The following is a 15,139-nucleotide window of genomic DNA, read 5'->3' on the forward strand; positions in this document are numbered from 1 at the left end:
AAATACTCCCTCTCCGCAGCTCATTTCTTCTGGGGAGAGGGCGGTGAAGGGGGCGGTGAGGGCGGAGGTCCTGCTGCCTGCATACTCCCTTCTAGCCTCCGAGCTCTCAGGTGAGAAGAAAAGGAGCCAAACCCTCATAGTGCAGAAGAGACCAGTGACTTCATTGGTTCTCCATCTGGAAATGCTGGGCCTGCTATCTAAAGGTCTTGTACTTCTTCACTTTTTAAAAACAATGAAGACAATGGTTTATGATCCCCGCACTAGCAGGGACTCCAGGCCTCCTCTCAGTCAGCCCTCTCATTTGCCCAGACGGAGTTATTGAGGTTGTGGAGGCTGGAGGTGTGCCCAAGGCCACATCCTGTTAGTGTGAGTGACAGACTTCAAGGTCCATCTAATTGTTTTTGTTTTTTTCAGAGAAGAGAGATAGAGCAGTTTGGAATAGAGTTAGGAAGTGCTGGTAACTGTAGTGTGTGTGTGTGTGTGGGGGGGGGGCGGGGGCGGGGGTGGATGGTTTGGTGTGATTATATAATGTACCTGTAAGAAGGCCATGCTAGAAGGTCAAAGTCAAAATTTTTGAAAATACAACTTTGTTGTATACTTATTTTTAACCACATTGTAGCACTTTTCTTTGTATAGAATTATTAAAATAACCACCATAATTCATCTGTAATTCTTCTAGTTATTTATTCACCTATTTATCATTCCACTCGCAAAGCTATTATTGAATTGCATATCTTTTCTCTATCCCTCTCCCCCTCTCCCCTTCTCTCTCTCCCTCTCTACAAAATCCATCCAAGAAGCACTTACTGGGTCCTACCTTGCTCACGATGTTGGAAAATGGACGTTCTCAGGAACATTACTCTCTAAGAACAAACTCCCCTGAGGGAAGGCAGGCCTGCTGACTCACCTCGGAGCCCAAATATGACTTGTATTTTTCACCAATGTGTGCTCAGTGAGATACTTAGGACCAAAGGTGAGAAGCTCAAAAGTCTTCTGAAGATCGATATTAGAATTAGCAAGGCGGAAGCAGCCTTCAAGACATCCTGTCTCTACCGCTGCTTCAGGTTAGTCCTTGACCTAAATCCTACCGTCTTGTCAAAGGGTGTCTTTAATGCCCCACAAATTACATCGCCTCATGCTTCTCTCCCTTGGGGATGACCACACAGGTCAGTTGCCCAGGACTGAGGGCATTCCCCAGCAGAGGGGGACATCTCGGTCACCTCCTGCCTTTGTCCCCACAGCTCCGTCTGTCTGGGCCATAATGTTCTCTGTTGATACACATCCTTCTCGGCTCAAGTCCGAACGCTTCTACAAAGATTTACTCAGCTATTCTTCCTTCTTTAAAATTTTATTGCAATTAGAGTCCTTGCCAAGTCACTTGTGTGTGTACACAAAGTCGCATTGCCCAATCTTCTTGATCTGTCTGGGGATCTCTAATGCTACTGGAAACTTCTTCTGGGCAGAGACTGTGCCCCACTCCTGTCCAGCATTCTGCTACTGCAGCTCTGACAGACACAAGCTCTCTGTTTCATCTAACCTAATCCCCTCCTGCTGCATTTTAAGTCTGGGAATGTTCACTCCTTTCTCAGAAAAGACAGGCAGGAACTCGCTTTTCGCCAGCACGTGCCGTCAGTGACTAAAACCCTCCCAGCCCTTTCACTCTTCCTTCGTAAGGAGGCTCTTCCTTCTGGTCTGCCCTCTAAGGCACCATTCCTCTTCCATATCGCCCCCCGCCTTCCTTTCCAGTCTTCAAATGCAGAGTCCACGTGGGACCTGCTGTCAAAAGGGAGACAGGCCACGTGTTGTCAAAAGTGAGCCTGGAAGGCCGGTTGGCCAGGTGCCGACAAGCTTTATCACCTGGTCCCCTGGAGGAGGGAGGGGCTGGGGGAGGTCTGGGCGGCAGCGTTGTCTTCAGAACGACTGGCATGTCAGGACCCAGCTTTTCTTTGGACATCCCTCCCTCTTGTCACCAGCAGGGCCTGTGATCGCTGGCCGGGCCCGGAAACTCACCATGGCTGCCCAGGGGACTGCTGCAGCTTCTGTGTGCGCTAATGGAGAAGAAAATGCCCACGGAGGCCTGTGGGCCACACAAAGCAACTGGCAGTTTGTGGTGTTAAGAAAAACAACACTGGAGGGTCAGAGGATGGAAAACAGGACATCGATGGCATGCGAAGACTGGGCGAGCGACGAGGCCTGGGAGGCTGGCTCTTGCCTATGGCTGGACTTGTGTCCTCTCATGACTCCTGAAAGAGGGCATGTTTCTGTATCCCCTCTCCCCCATTTCCAAGCCATTAAGGTACAACAGAGACGGTGAGGGTGACAGGAGTGTGGATGGCCCATTGCAAAGGTGGCTGCAATGTTTTTGCCTCCTGTACCCAGGCCTCTTGCAATGTGACTTTGCCTCCTCCCAGCATGAGGAGGAGTCTATTTCCTGATCCCTTAAATCAGGACTGATTTTTTGTTTGTTTGTTTGCCAATAAAATGCCACAGAGGAGAGTGTGCCAGTTCTGAGCCTAGAAATCAGAGCTTTTGTGTGCCCCCTCCCCCCCCCCCCCCATGTGCTCATGAAGATACTTATGACCAAAGCTGAAGAAGTTCAAAGGTCTTCTAAAGATAGGTATTAACCAATACCTCCCTCTATTGGAGAAGACATTGCTGTGAAAGGCCTGAGATGGCCTTCTGGAGGATGAGAACTACATGGCCTGTCATATGGGTTGTGGTTGCCACAGCTACCCACCAGCTGACCACGAGCACGGAAGTGAAGCCAGTCAAGATCAGCCTGGCCCAAGTCAGCAGAATCACCTGTGGATGTGCAGATGTGTAAGCAATAATAACTGTTGACTGTTTTAAGCCATTGGGTTTGGGGGTTGTTTTCTATGCAGCAAGATTTAATTGACGTAGGGATTGAAAGGGTGGAGGGACGAGGTTTGTCTTCCGGATTCTAAGGGAGATGGGATGAATCTGGTTCTTGATGGCACACAGGGATCTCCACACTCTGGACTCCTCTTCTCTCTTTGGCCATACTTCTCACCACTAATACCCCTTCACACCTTCCTGCCTCCCCCATACATATATAAGCTCTTGCTTGCTGAGCTCTGTGTACAGTTAGAACCCTGCCTTTGACTTCTACTTTCTCCTTCTGGTACCTTGTCCCAGTTTTCACCTTCTTTCCTTTTGCTGGCTAATTCCTACTCAATCCTCAGGCTTCAGCTCGGCTTCCACTTCTGTCTGTCATTGCTGTACCTCTGTCTTTAGTTTTCTTTATGTCTGCCTCTCGAACACTTGCAACATTATGCTGAGATCTGAATGCCCCCCTCCTTCTCTTCAAGGACCACTGACTGTTCTCTGATTCCAACATTGATGCGGCTTAGGTCCTAACTCAGACATTCACTCATGGGTTGAGCCACCAAGCATTTCAAAGCACCCAGGTGATTCTAACGTGCGCCAGGCCTGAGGACCCCTGCAGATCTAGTGTATTTGGGAAAAGCTGTGTGTGCGGGAAGCCCCTGATGCCCGCACCTGCAGCTGTACTCCATTCCCTCAGCTCTGCCCAGAGCCTCTGCTCCCTGTGTGAGCGCACAGGCCTGGACCTCCAGGGTTACTCTCCTCGCCTGAGGCCATATTCTTCTGCCACTTCAGTCTCAACAGAGAGTGATGGGGAAAAGATGAGGTTTCTTTTCATTACCCTATTCAATACTTTACACAAAACCACAAACAAAGGCTGTTTTGCATAAGCTCTTTTACAGAAGGGATACAGGGCACAGCAGAGGGGTAGCACATAGCAAGGAACCTGAGATGAATCGCGCTTGGTCAGAAAAGTCCTTTGCATGGTTCCATCACCATCAGTTTCTCTGACCTTTGCCTCTTTGTGTTAATGGGTTCTTTTTTCAAATGCACTTGGCTTTCTCAATTTATATCCATTCCTACCTCTTTACTCTTCTGACTTGGGCTACAGATGCACACTGATATCCCTCTTTATAATAATTTAGAGCAATTCCCTGGGTCACTCCTTTGGCCCACCAGGCCCTGGGCGCTGACTCATGGCCCCACATGGCCCATCAGGTGAACTGGAAACAGGGTGCAGCTCCGTTACCTGTCATTTTTGCCTGCTTACTTATCTGCCCCCCAGTAGAGAGCGAGCAACTTGGGGGGCTGTTTCCATGTGCTCATATTCACCAATGTGTTCTCAGGGCCAATGACTGACACCAAGTAGATGTTCTATAAATATTTATTGGATGGATGATGTGTGGATTAAAGAATTCAGGAGTGAGACCTCAATGGAGGATCCCTAGGGAATGCCAAGGGTTCAATTCAGTTGTCCAATCTACAAGGAGAATGTTTGATTTGAAACAAGACAGGAGGGTCCTAAGATGAATGGCCTAGAATGAAGTTGGGAGTAGGAGCAAGGGCAGGAGTGAAGCAAAGTTGGAGGCCCAGGGACTGAAGGATCTGTAAATCGTGGGGCCATTTGCCACAGGGCAGGGTCCGGGGGTGCACTAGAGCAGAGCTGAGGGAGCCAATGGTGTCTTGTCCCCTAAACCACTATTTCAAGGTCATTTCCGTCTCACTTCGTACAGATGTGAATTGTGTACACACACACACACACACACACACACATATACACACGATTGCACACACTTATGTATGGACCACTAGGATCAGACTTTTAGGATAAGGCATGAAGATGCCAGAGACTGTAAAATGCAGCTGACGCTCAGGACAATGATTTCCCTTGAAAGAAGTGGTATGATCGAGTGCAGAAGAGGACAGATTTGGAATCACACAGTCTGCAATGCTGGCTCCGTCTCAGCAGTGGTGGAACCTCCCAATGGGAAACTACAGGAGTGTCTGCTCTTTAACTCTAACCTCTAATGCCTCGGCTTACTGGGAACGTTAAATAAAATACACTGTGTAAAGGACTTAGCGTAGTTTCCGGGCACCCGATAAAATAAAACCCTAGCCAACAGATACTCTCGGGCTGCAGGCCCCGTGTCCCGTGCTCTCCCAGGTCAGCGGGACAGGAAGACTGGGGCTGCGCTCATGGGTGTGGTGGCTAGAGGTGCCTCCACCTATGTCGCCTACACATACCTTCTAGGGCTGGGAGGGAACCATGGATTTGTGCTGAGTGTGGCATTTAAGTACCTAAATGCTTGGTCTTTAAGGCGCTGGTGACCCTGAGCCCAGGGAAGGAGAAGGCCCGCCTTCCAGGAGAGAAAAACATCCCTGGGACAGCTCATTCGGCTGCATCCCAGGTTTTTCTAGGAGATTCCCACCATCGGAAAACCAATGAGGCCTGGCCTTGCAGGATGGGATGAGCTCCCAGCCTAGAGCAGTAGGACTGCGCTGCAAACGGGCCATTCATAACCCAGGCACGACAGACCCGTTAGCGACATTGCTGCCGGCGGGCTGTTACTTACAATGTAGTTAGTGTCGCTTAACCAAAATGGATGGGACCCAGTGTTTGATAGGAGAGCCCTGAATCGGACCGAGGAAAGCAAGTTCCAGCCCTTGTGGGCTGGTCTGGGGAGGAGGGGGCAGGGTGGGGGCTGCAATTGAAGTCAGGTCTTCCTGACTCAATACAATTGTTTTCCATCTCAAGTAAATATCCAAGATTAAAGCTCCCAGGTAAGGATGTGATGTGATGGTAAATCTTTGCTTGAGGAAAAGTGGATTTAAGAATTATAAAGGAGAAAGAGCACTGGGGGCGAGGGGCGCGGGGGCCGTGGCCATGGGCTGGTGGAAGCTGTAATTGTTGGGAAATGTTTCTGAGGCCTCAGGCCCACGTAGTTAGTCTCCTTCTGCCACCTTAAGGGTCTACTCCTAGGCAGTCTTCAACATTTCGACAAGCCTTCCCTAAAAGTGGTCACGGCAACCCTGCCGGCTCCACCGAGACTTTTCTAAAGCTGTGGAGTGCTCAACCCAAGCGTGACTTCCTTTCCCTTATGGAGTTCTTTTGCCCACGGGGACCACCTGGATCCTGGGAAGATTCAGGTAGCTACATTTTCCAATTTCCCCCAACCGGTGCCCTTTCTAAGCTCCTTGGAGATCATCAGGGATGTCAAAAGCACAAGAAAATATATGTGAACCCTTGTTCCTCAGACACACTTTGTGGCCAGTCCCTAGACAGGACACCCCAGCCCCCAGATAGGACACCCCAGCCCCCAGATAAGACACCCCAGCCCCCAGGTAGGAGCCCTCAGCCCCCAGGTAGGAGCCCCCAGCCCCCAGGTAGGACCCCCCAGTCCCCAGATCGACACCCCAGCCCCCAGATCGACACCCCAGCCCCCAGATAGGACACCCCAGCCCCCAGGTAGGACACCCCAGCCCCAAGGTAGGACACCCCAGTACCCAGGTAGGACATCCCAGCCCCCAGGTAGGACACCCCAGTCCCCAGGTAGGACACCCCAGTGGGTGCTCAGCTGGAGCTCCATCTCCCAGTGAGGCCATTCATTCCCCTGCACTTGGCAGGGTGGTCGGTCGGTCGGTGGTAGTTACAGAGCTTGAGTGCAGGTCTGGATGAGGCCAAACGAGCTCCCACCCGAGTCCTGCAGCCTGTTTGCTGTGTGCACTTCCTACCGCTTTGGGTCCCTGATGCTCACTGTGAACTATTTAGCAGGTGTGTGTGAAGCGCTCAGCACCTGAGCACACAGTAAGAACGCTGTTTTGCTCCACTTCTTTGCTTTCAGAACCAGGACGCTTCAGAGAACAGTCAGGAGCCCAGGGACTGGAGTTTCAGTCCGGCCCCCTCACCACATAGCAGGGTGAACGTAGGTGGTCGTTTTACTTCCATCTCTCGCGTTGTTTCACTTACAGAGTGGAACCATAATTTCACAGATTTGCGTGAGGATTATACAAAAGACACAGTGGCTGGGAAGCGCTTTGAAAGGTAATCAGCTGTGGGATATCGAGACTGGAAGGCTCCTGAGAGATCAGGTAGGACAACCTTCCCTGCCCACCTAGACTCCACCTGGAGCCTTCAGCAGTGGAAAGCCCACTCGGGTTTTCTGTGAAGTGGCATGTTTCCTTGTGGGGTGAATGCAAGGGTTTTTAAATTACTTTAAAAATGTGTGTGATATTATTGGATACTAATTTTTTTTTTTTTTAAATAAAGGCAGGCTGCCACGTGCAGCCCTCGTTTGCATGTGTCTGGAGCCTTGGAAGCTTGACTAGCCTATGTTCTCCTACAGATGGACGGTGAGCACTTGTTTGGAGGTTCCAGCAGGGAGCACAGCTACGTATACCCTTGAGCGAAGACCGGTCCTCTCCTGAGGGGAGGGAGGAGGGAGGGGGTCAGTCGTCCTCTTCCACGGAGGATGCAGCTTCGGGAGGGACGCACATGCACATGGATCGGTGAGGGAGGAGGGGACACCCGCCTAGCCAGCCAGTTCAGCTGAATCAACCCTGGCAACCAATGGGGTGACAGGTGTCGCAGTCAGATCGCCCTCACATCCAATTTTTTTGGTAGCCACCATGATTTTTCCTGGAGCCTAGCAGTGAACCATACAAACGTGCTGCCTGCCCTAATGAAGCATCCATATGGTGCCGTGTTAGAACAGTCTTCATTCATTGGAGTGAATTAGATTCCCTGTAACTTCCAACCATTGATCAGTCCTGGCATCCACATCAATACTACCTCCTTCCCCAAACAGGCATGTGTGCACACACACAACCAGGAGTCTCCGTTTCAGCTCCCTCAACTGTTCTTCCTGATTCACCTGAGCTCGGGTGAGCAAAGGGCCCGCCTTTGCTTTCTTCCCACCCCTGGAGATTAAAGAGGCAAGACATTTGCATATGACCCCAGAGTTAGTGTTTCCGAAGAAAGAGTATAATAGTTAGGATGACAAATAGGACTATCTGGCTCAGCACAATAGAAATTTGTGTTTTTTTTTTCATCATCTAACAGTTTCATACTGTGTCCTCTTCCACTAAACGTGCCGCATAGAGTTTATCTTTCTCCCCACATTGTGGAGGCAGCAGAAACGGAGCAGAGGAGAATGTCTGAGGCCGCAGAATCCGAGAGCCAAGAATGAACTGGACCGGCCTTGCGTTCTGGCCTCTGGGATCGGCACATGGAACAGAAGCACCAGATCAGGGAGGGAGTAAGGGGGAAGGACTGTGGGACGAAGAGGAGTGAAGAGGGAATGCAGAAAGTCAGAGCACCTGCTGGGATGTTTCCTAAAGGCCAAGGCCCCGCCCCTCTGCGTGGTGCTAGGCCCAAACACGCCGAGAGGAACCAACCTCCAGTTCCCTTTCCCTCTCTGCTTCCCATTCCTCTCCATGGCTTTGGGGCAGATCACGGACACCTTTTACAAAAGAACTTTTTAAATGTCAATGGGATCCAGTGAGTCTTTTGATTAAGAAAGGCAGGCGAAGCCCTGACTGGTTTGGCTCAGTGGATAGAGCGCCGGCCTGCAGACTAAAGAAAGGCAGGCGAGTCGGTATTCAAGTGGGGTCAAGGGTAACCCCACTCTTTGGTCTTATAACAAGCATCAGCCCACACCCTCAGTTTGAAATAGCCACAGTGGAAAATAACCACCAGCAGAAAATTACCTGCCTTGGGAGATATGAAGCCATTTCCCTCGATGCTTATCTCTCCAAAGCAATCACGAGAGATGCATCTGAAAGCCATGTGAGTCCCCAGCCCCTCACATTCGGACCACCTTCCTGTTGGTGCTCGCTGTCACGTCAGCTGGGCGTCGGAACTGAGCACCTCATCCTGATGTGAATGGACAGTTCAGTGCACAGTATGTTGGGATTATTAACCCTCTTACTCAGGATGCTACATTTCTATTAATGTTCCCTTGGTTTTGTTGAAAGTCATGTGTCACACTATTACATAATGAGCTCGCAGAAAACTAATCCCCTCTGAGTTTGTTTCACATGAATTTCTGGAAAAACTAAGGCGTCTCCCATTCTGTACTGGCACAAATAATTTTAGATCTAAGGGTGAGATTTTAAGTGTAGTCTGACAAATTTCATCTTCTGCATTCTATCCCATCCTTCAGCCCTGCCTTTTGAATCTAGATTTTGTTATCCAGGGTAAGTAGCTGTCCCTCCCAGCTGGGTGCCATCTGCAACTCTGATAAGCAAGCTTCCTCCATAATTCAGGCAGACTTTCTGGTGGTCAGATTTCAGCAACCTGCTGGTCTGCATAGACTGTGGTTAAAGTGAGCTTCTAATCCTTTGCAGATATATCAAATGAGAACAAAATTAGTAGGCCAGCCAACTTATGGATAAACTACTGCCTGCAGACAAGGTTACATGTAAAAAATTCAAATGATTTTATTTTACTTTTTGTATTTCTCCTAAAAAGTGAAAGGAAATATCAGGAAAATGCTTTCTGGTGCAAAAAAAAAAAAATTTGTTAAATTTTTGTTCTTGTTTAAAGGCTAATAGATGTGTAATAAGCCTATCAACCTTCAGGTACCCAAGGCAAAACCCTAATTTTCCCAGTTAAATCTGTTTTTTCTCTAGTCTGCCCCATCTCAGAAAATAAGGATTCCTTTCTTCCAGTTGCCCAGGCTTTAAAAGTTTGGTGTCACCTTTGACATTTCCCCCCTCTCACCCCCAAATTTAAATAATTAACAAATCATTTTGGCTCAATCTTGAGAAGGTACCTAGGACCTGATCACTGTTCACCACCCCAACTGCCACCACCCTGTCCAAGCCGCCGTCATCCCTTGCCTGGATTCTGGCAATAGCATCTTCTCTTGTATTCTATTTCCACCCTCACCCAACTGTAGTCTATTCTTAAAAACAAACAAACAAGTCAGATCATGTCACTCCTCCGCTTAAAACCCTCTGGTAGCTCCACTCAGAATAAAGTCCAAATGACCTCCAATGGTCTACAGCCTCCTAACTGATCAGTCCCCTCTGGTTCCCAGGGACCCTCTCCAGGTGCTGCCCTTTCTCATTATCCTTCAGCCACAGCTTTGGTTGTTTCTAGAACATCTCAGCAAGAACCTTCTTCTGCCTGGCGTTTTCCCTGCTGGAATGCTTCCTCCCTGGCTGGCTGTGTGCTCACTCCCGCACTCCCTCTGGCCTTCTTTGTCACATTAGGAAGGCTTTCTCTGACCATCCTGTTTAAGATAGCATGTCCCCTGCACCCCACACATTGTCCTCCTTTTTCTGTTTTATTTTATTTTATTTTTGAGGTAACAGTTAGCACTACCTGGCATAGTAAGTACTGATTTCCGGTTCATTGTCAATCTCCTCGCATCTGACTATAAACCATGGGAACAAGGCTTTTGTTAAGTTCGCTCATATACTCCAGAACATAAAAATACTCCAATAAATATCTGTGGAAAGAATGAGCAGGTGGCATTGATGTAGACTTAAAGTTGTCTTTGTGGTCTTAGTTCCCAAGCTATAATATAATACATCTTTAGTAGATTTTAAACTCTCCTCCCGCCCCCCAAGCCAGGGAATTCTTCCTTTAAGTGAATTCTTAAGCAGAAATCAGACAATTTCAAACAGAAAGCCTCCATTTTTAATTATAGTAATTAATTATCTTTAAGTGAGCTGTTTTGGTTGACAGGAGGGTAGAAAATCAGAGACCCCCAAACACTGTAGGCTTCAACTATTCCTTAGGTAGAAGGTTTAAAAACCACAACACCAACATATTCTAGAACTCCATCACTATGGTGACTATGAGTTACCAGAATGGTTGTGGTATATTTATAGGATGTTAAAAAAGGAAAATAGTTCTCCCCTCCTGCTTCTCCCTCCCAACACTGAGGCGGAAACGGACAGGATGGGATCTCAAGGTCTTGTTTCGGGAGGAAGGTTACGTGATGAAATGAGTGTCTGGTGCTGCCATGGTGGGCACCCCTGCCTGCGATGGGGGTAGAGAGCCGGGGAGCATAGAAGGTGAAACAGATTTCGAACGCGACTCAACCCATTGCTGCATTGAGAAGCATCGAGTCTTCAGATCGAGGTGCAGCTTCAATTAGAAATTTCACGGAAATTTCAAATTACAACCATTTCCCCCTTAAACAACAGAATGAGATGGCGTTGCAGGGAAACTGACAGGTAATTTGGGTAACGAAAGGTTCCTTGGACTCCGTAGTTAGTGGAGAGCTTAGCACCAATTCCTGCGTAATTTGCACTTCTGAGAAGCAGACTTATTATGAAGCCAGACATCTCCAGCACAGTCAACTCTTGGATCTGCCCGGCTCTAAGCTGACCAGGAACGCAGAAAGGCTGAGGTCAGAGGTGGCCATTTCAATATCTGAGGCTGCCAGGCTCCCCCAAACTGGCATTTGAACTGAAGAGTTGAAAATTGGAGGTGACATTCAGAAGTCTCTGGAAAGCATAACCCTGACTTCCTCCTTGAAAAGCTTATCTGAGGCCTGGCTTGCCTTTGATGAGGTTACTGAAAAGCGCACTGCGCCAGCTCTTGAAAGATAACAGTCAGCGCCAGGGAGGCCGCAGTACCCCTGGGGGAAGCGGCGCAGATGTCGCCAGCTGGGGACACTAATTAAATGGTCTGGACAACTTTCTGGAGATGAGGGAGTCTGCCCCTTACACCTTCTCTCCCTGGAACCCTCCAGGGGGTGATGCCCTGAGTGCTCGGGGCACCTTTCATAGAGGGCGCCCCCCCGCTGCTGCCCCAGGAGGAAGGCATTTGTGCCTAAACCGGGCTTGCTCAGGGAGCAGACTCCCCCTGCTGCTCTGCTGCCCTTTCCTCCAAGCAGGGAGGAGGGGAAAGGAAGAGCTGTGGCACCAAAGATGCCCACTTGCCCAGGCCTCATTTAAGGGCCAGTGGTCCTGAAGACAGAACCAATGTCAATGCTAGAATCAATGCCTCCGGCTCCTTTAAGAGGGCAAGTAGCCTCCGCCCTGGTCACTGCCCCAGGCTGGTCTGTTTCTTCTGGAACTTCACCACGCTGAGGTCTGTCTATTTAGCGTGGCCTTTCTCCTGAGGGTTTCAGTGTTTGCTTGTGGATCCCGGAGCTTCCCGGCTGGGCGTTGGGCTTTGTGAAGGCAGGGACCGTGTCCTATCCTTCTACTGCTCCCAAGCTCCTTGTATGTTGTTGAACATAAAACAGGTGCTCGTTCAGCAAGTATGTAGGACAGTGATGGCGAACCTTTTGAGCTCGGCGTGTCAGGATTTTGAAAAACCCTAACTTAACTCTGGTGCCGTGTCACATATAGAAATTTTTTGATATTTGCAACCATAGTAAAACAAAGATTTATATTTTTAATATTTATTTTACATATTTAAATGCCATTTAACAAAGACAAATCAACCAAAAAAATGAGTTCGCGTGTCACCTCTGACACGCATGTCATAGGTTCGCCATCACTGATGTAGGGAGTGCATTCTCTTAGTGAGACAGGGCACAGGACGTAGGAGTTGCCCGCCCCCTGGGCCACAGGCTGGCCCTTCTGCTTCCTGCTGGCTGGGTGACTTCCAACAATGAGTTCACCATCATGGCCTCAGTTTCTTTAGTTGTCACGAGGGGTTAGAAAAGCCAGCCTTGGTATTTTGTAACATAGATGTGGTAAAGGTCAAAAGCCTAAATGAATGCCTTTGGTTGCTGGTCAAATTATGATTTTTGTTTATAAGCGCATGGGATTTAGGTTAGATTTTTAGACACCTCTCTGGGCCTCAGGTTTTTGTGTTTTTTTAAACAATATTTATAATAATTTATACTTTTAAATGTATTCATTATTCAATAAAAATACACTATATTTACAGTATTGTGCTACCTGTTAAGAATAAAAGGATAAATCTAAGCATGGCCCATGCCTTCCAATGTTTTACATCAGTGAGGGAGGTAAAATTGGCAGGCAGCTAGTGGAAGAAATGAACGCTTCTCTATGTCAGGGATGAGATATATATGTTATTTATTACAGGGACAGTTATCCCTCAGTATCTGCACCGCTGGTGCTCAAGTCCCTGATATAAAATGCTGTAGTATTCATCCATATTTGTATATAGGTTGCATGTCACTTCATTCATGTAGATTCAGCATGGTGCTTGGAGCATGACAAATTCAAGTTTTGCTTTTAGGAACTCTCTGGGGTTAATTTCTGATTTGCCATTAGCTGAATCAGGAGATATGAAACCCGCAGATAAGGAGGGCTGACAGTATATATGACATAATATGTTACACTACAGGCCCGATGCATGAAATTCAGCAAGAGTAGACCTTCCTTCCCCCAGCTGCCTGCACCAGCTTCCTTCTGGCACCTGGGACCTGGGCTTTTCTTGCAGCCCCGGCTTCGTCAGGAAGGTCATCGGAAGGATGTCTGGTCTAATTAGCATATTATGCTTTTATTATTATAGATTATATCAATTATTATTATGCATTATATTCAAATTGCATTAATTCTGCAAACATGTACCTATATAGTCAAATTCCCCATAATAATTTTTGATTCCTTACCTTGTAAAACAGAAATCAGCTTGATTTGTAGGTATTTATATATATATATAAATAGGTAATATTCAAATTAGGCCAGGATGCCATAATGGTCATTACCAACTCAGGAGGAGGGGCCTGGCGGAGACCCAGAGCCTGAGCGAACAACAGACAGGGTGGCTTGCTCCCGGCCCCAGAGCCGTAGAGAACAACACGCAGTGGGGCCGGCCCCAGGCCCAACCCCATGGCCGGGTTCAATTCTGATGAAGGGCATGTACCTAGGTTGCAGGCTCCTCCCTGGCCGGGGCCCAGGTCAGGGCTCATGCAGGAGGCAACCAATCTAAGTGTGCCTCTCACATTGATGTTTCTCTCTGTCTTTCCCTCTCTCTTCCACACTCTCTAAAAATCAATGCAAAAATATCTTCAGGTGAGGATAAAAAAAAGAAAGAAATGTCATATCCTATGAAAGAGACATCTCGAAAATGCCTAAAGAAAGTTGCCATTTTTTTCGTGGTGAAGGGACTGGAGTCTGTGTCGATGAAAACACCTTGGCGGCTGCATCGGTTGGCAGTGGCAGCAGCAGTGAGGTGATGGGGGTGGTGCCTTCCCCTAATTAGCCTGGTTACCTCCCTCAGAGGGAGGCCAAACTGCAGCTTAGGCACCCCCATGGGGAGCGGGCCTAAGCCATCTGTAGGACATCCCCTGAGGGCTCCTAGACTGTGAGAGGGGGCAGGCTGGGCTGAGGGACACCCCCCTCCCCAGTGCACAAATTTCATGCACCAGGCCTCTAGTATTAAAATAAGCAGTTATTTTAGGAAGAAACAGAAATAGCTCCTTCATTTACCAAGTGGCTATCCATGTGGGGAAAGGGTGATTCTAGGAGACTCATGGCCACGTTCAGAGGTGAAGAGGTCAGTGGACAGCTCAAGTGACACCCCAAACCCAACTCCACCCCTGTGACAAAACCACTGTGACTGAGTTGTGCTGTGGTGGATGAACCCCATGACATGGCCACAGAAGGCCGTGGTGAGAAAGGGTAGGGAGCAGGGGCACCATGAGGGCCTGTGTGGAGGAAAGACTCCTTGGAGCTGAGAGTCCAAGTTGAGCAGTAAACAATCATTGACTTTGCAAACAGTGCATTCTTCCCAAACCAAAGAAGAATCTCTGTGTGTGCACAGTGTGGGAAGGACAGCTGGTCCCAGGACAGTCTTTCTGCCGTGGCCGCATACAAAGATAGCAGTTATTGTCAGTAATACCATTCTCTAAAATAAACGACAAATATATACACATCTGGGCAGCACACACATAGATATATTATCTTCATAAAGTCCTTGTGGAATATAAAAATTTAATAACCCAGGTCACAGGTATGATAGGAAAAGTCTGTAGGTGATGTTTTAAAACAAATGAACTAAAGTTTGTGGCAATTGTACCACTCATTCACATTGCAACAATTTTGATTCCTTAAAAAAAATTGTTTCCTTTATGTGTATTTTCAATCTTGTACTCCCCAAAATGCCTGGAAAAGTGTCTAAAAATAGTAAGCATAAAAAATTAATTTTGTAATGTACCTAAATATTGCTAAAAGCTAGCTAAATCAGTAGTGAAATATTCAGCCCTCTTGTTTAGTTAAATATCAATTAACTAGAGGCCTGATGCACAAAATTCATGCAAGAGTAGGCCTTCCTTCCCCTGGCTTCTGGCACCCGCTTCCCTCTGGCACCCGGGACCCAGGCTTCCCTCCCAGCCCTGGCTTTGTCCGGAAGGAT

The sequence above is a fragment of the Myotis yumanensis genome, unplaced genomic scaffold (genome assembly GCF_028538775.1).
Source record: "Myotis yumanensis isolate MYYU_CA2020_CCGP unplaced genomic scaffold, mMyoYum1.0.hap1 SCAF_10, whole genome shotgun sequence".
Taxonomy (NCBI): Eukaryota; Metazoa; Chordata; class Mammalia; order Chiroptera; family Vespertilionidae; genus Myotis; species Myotis yumanensis.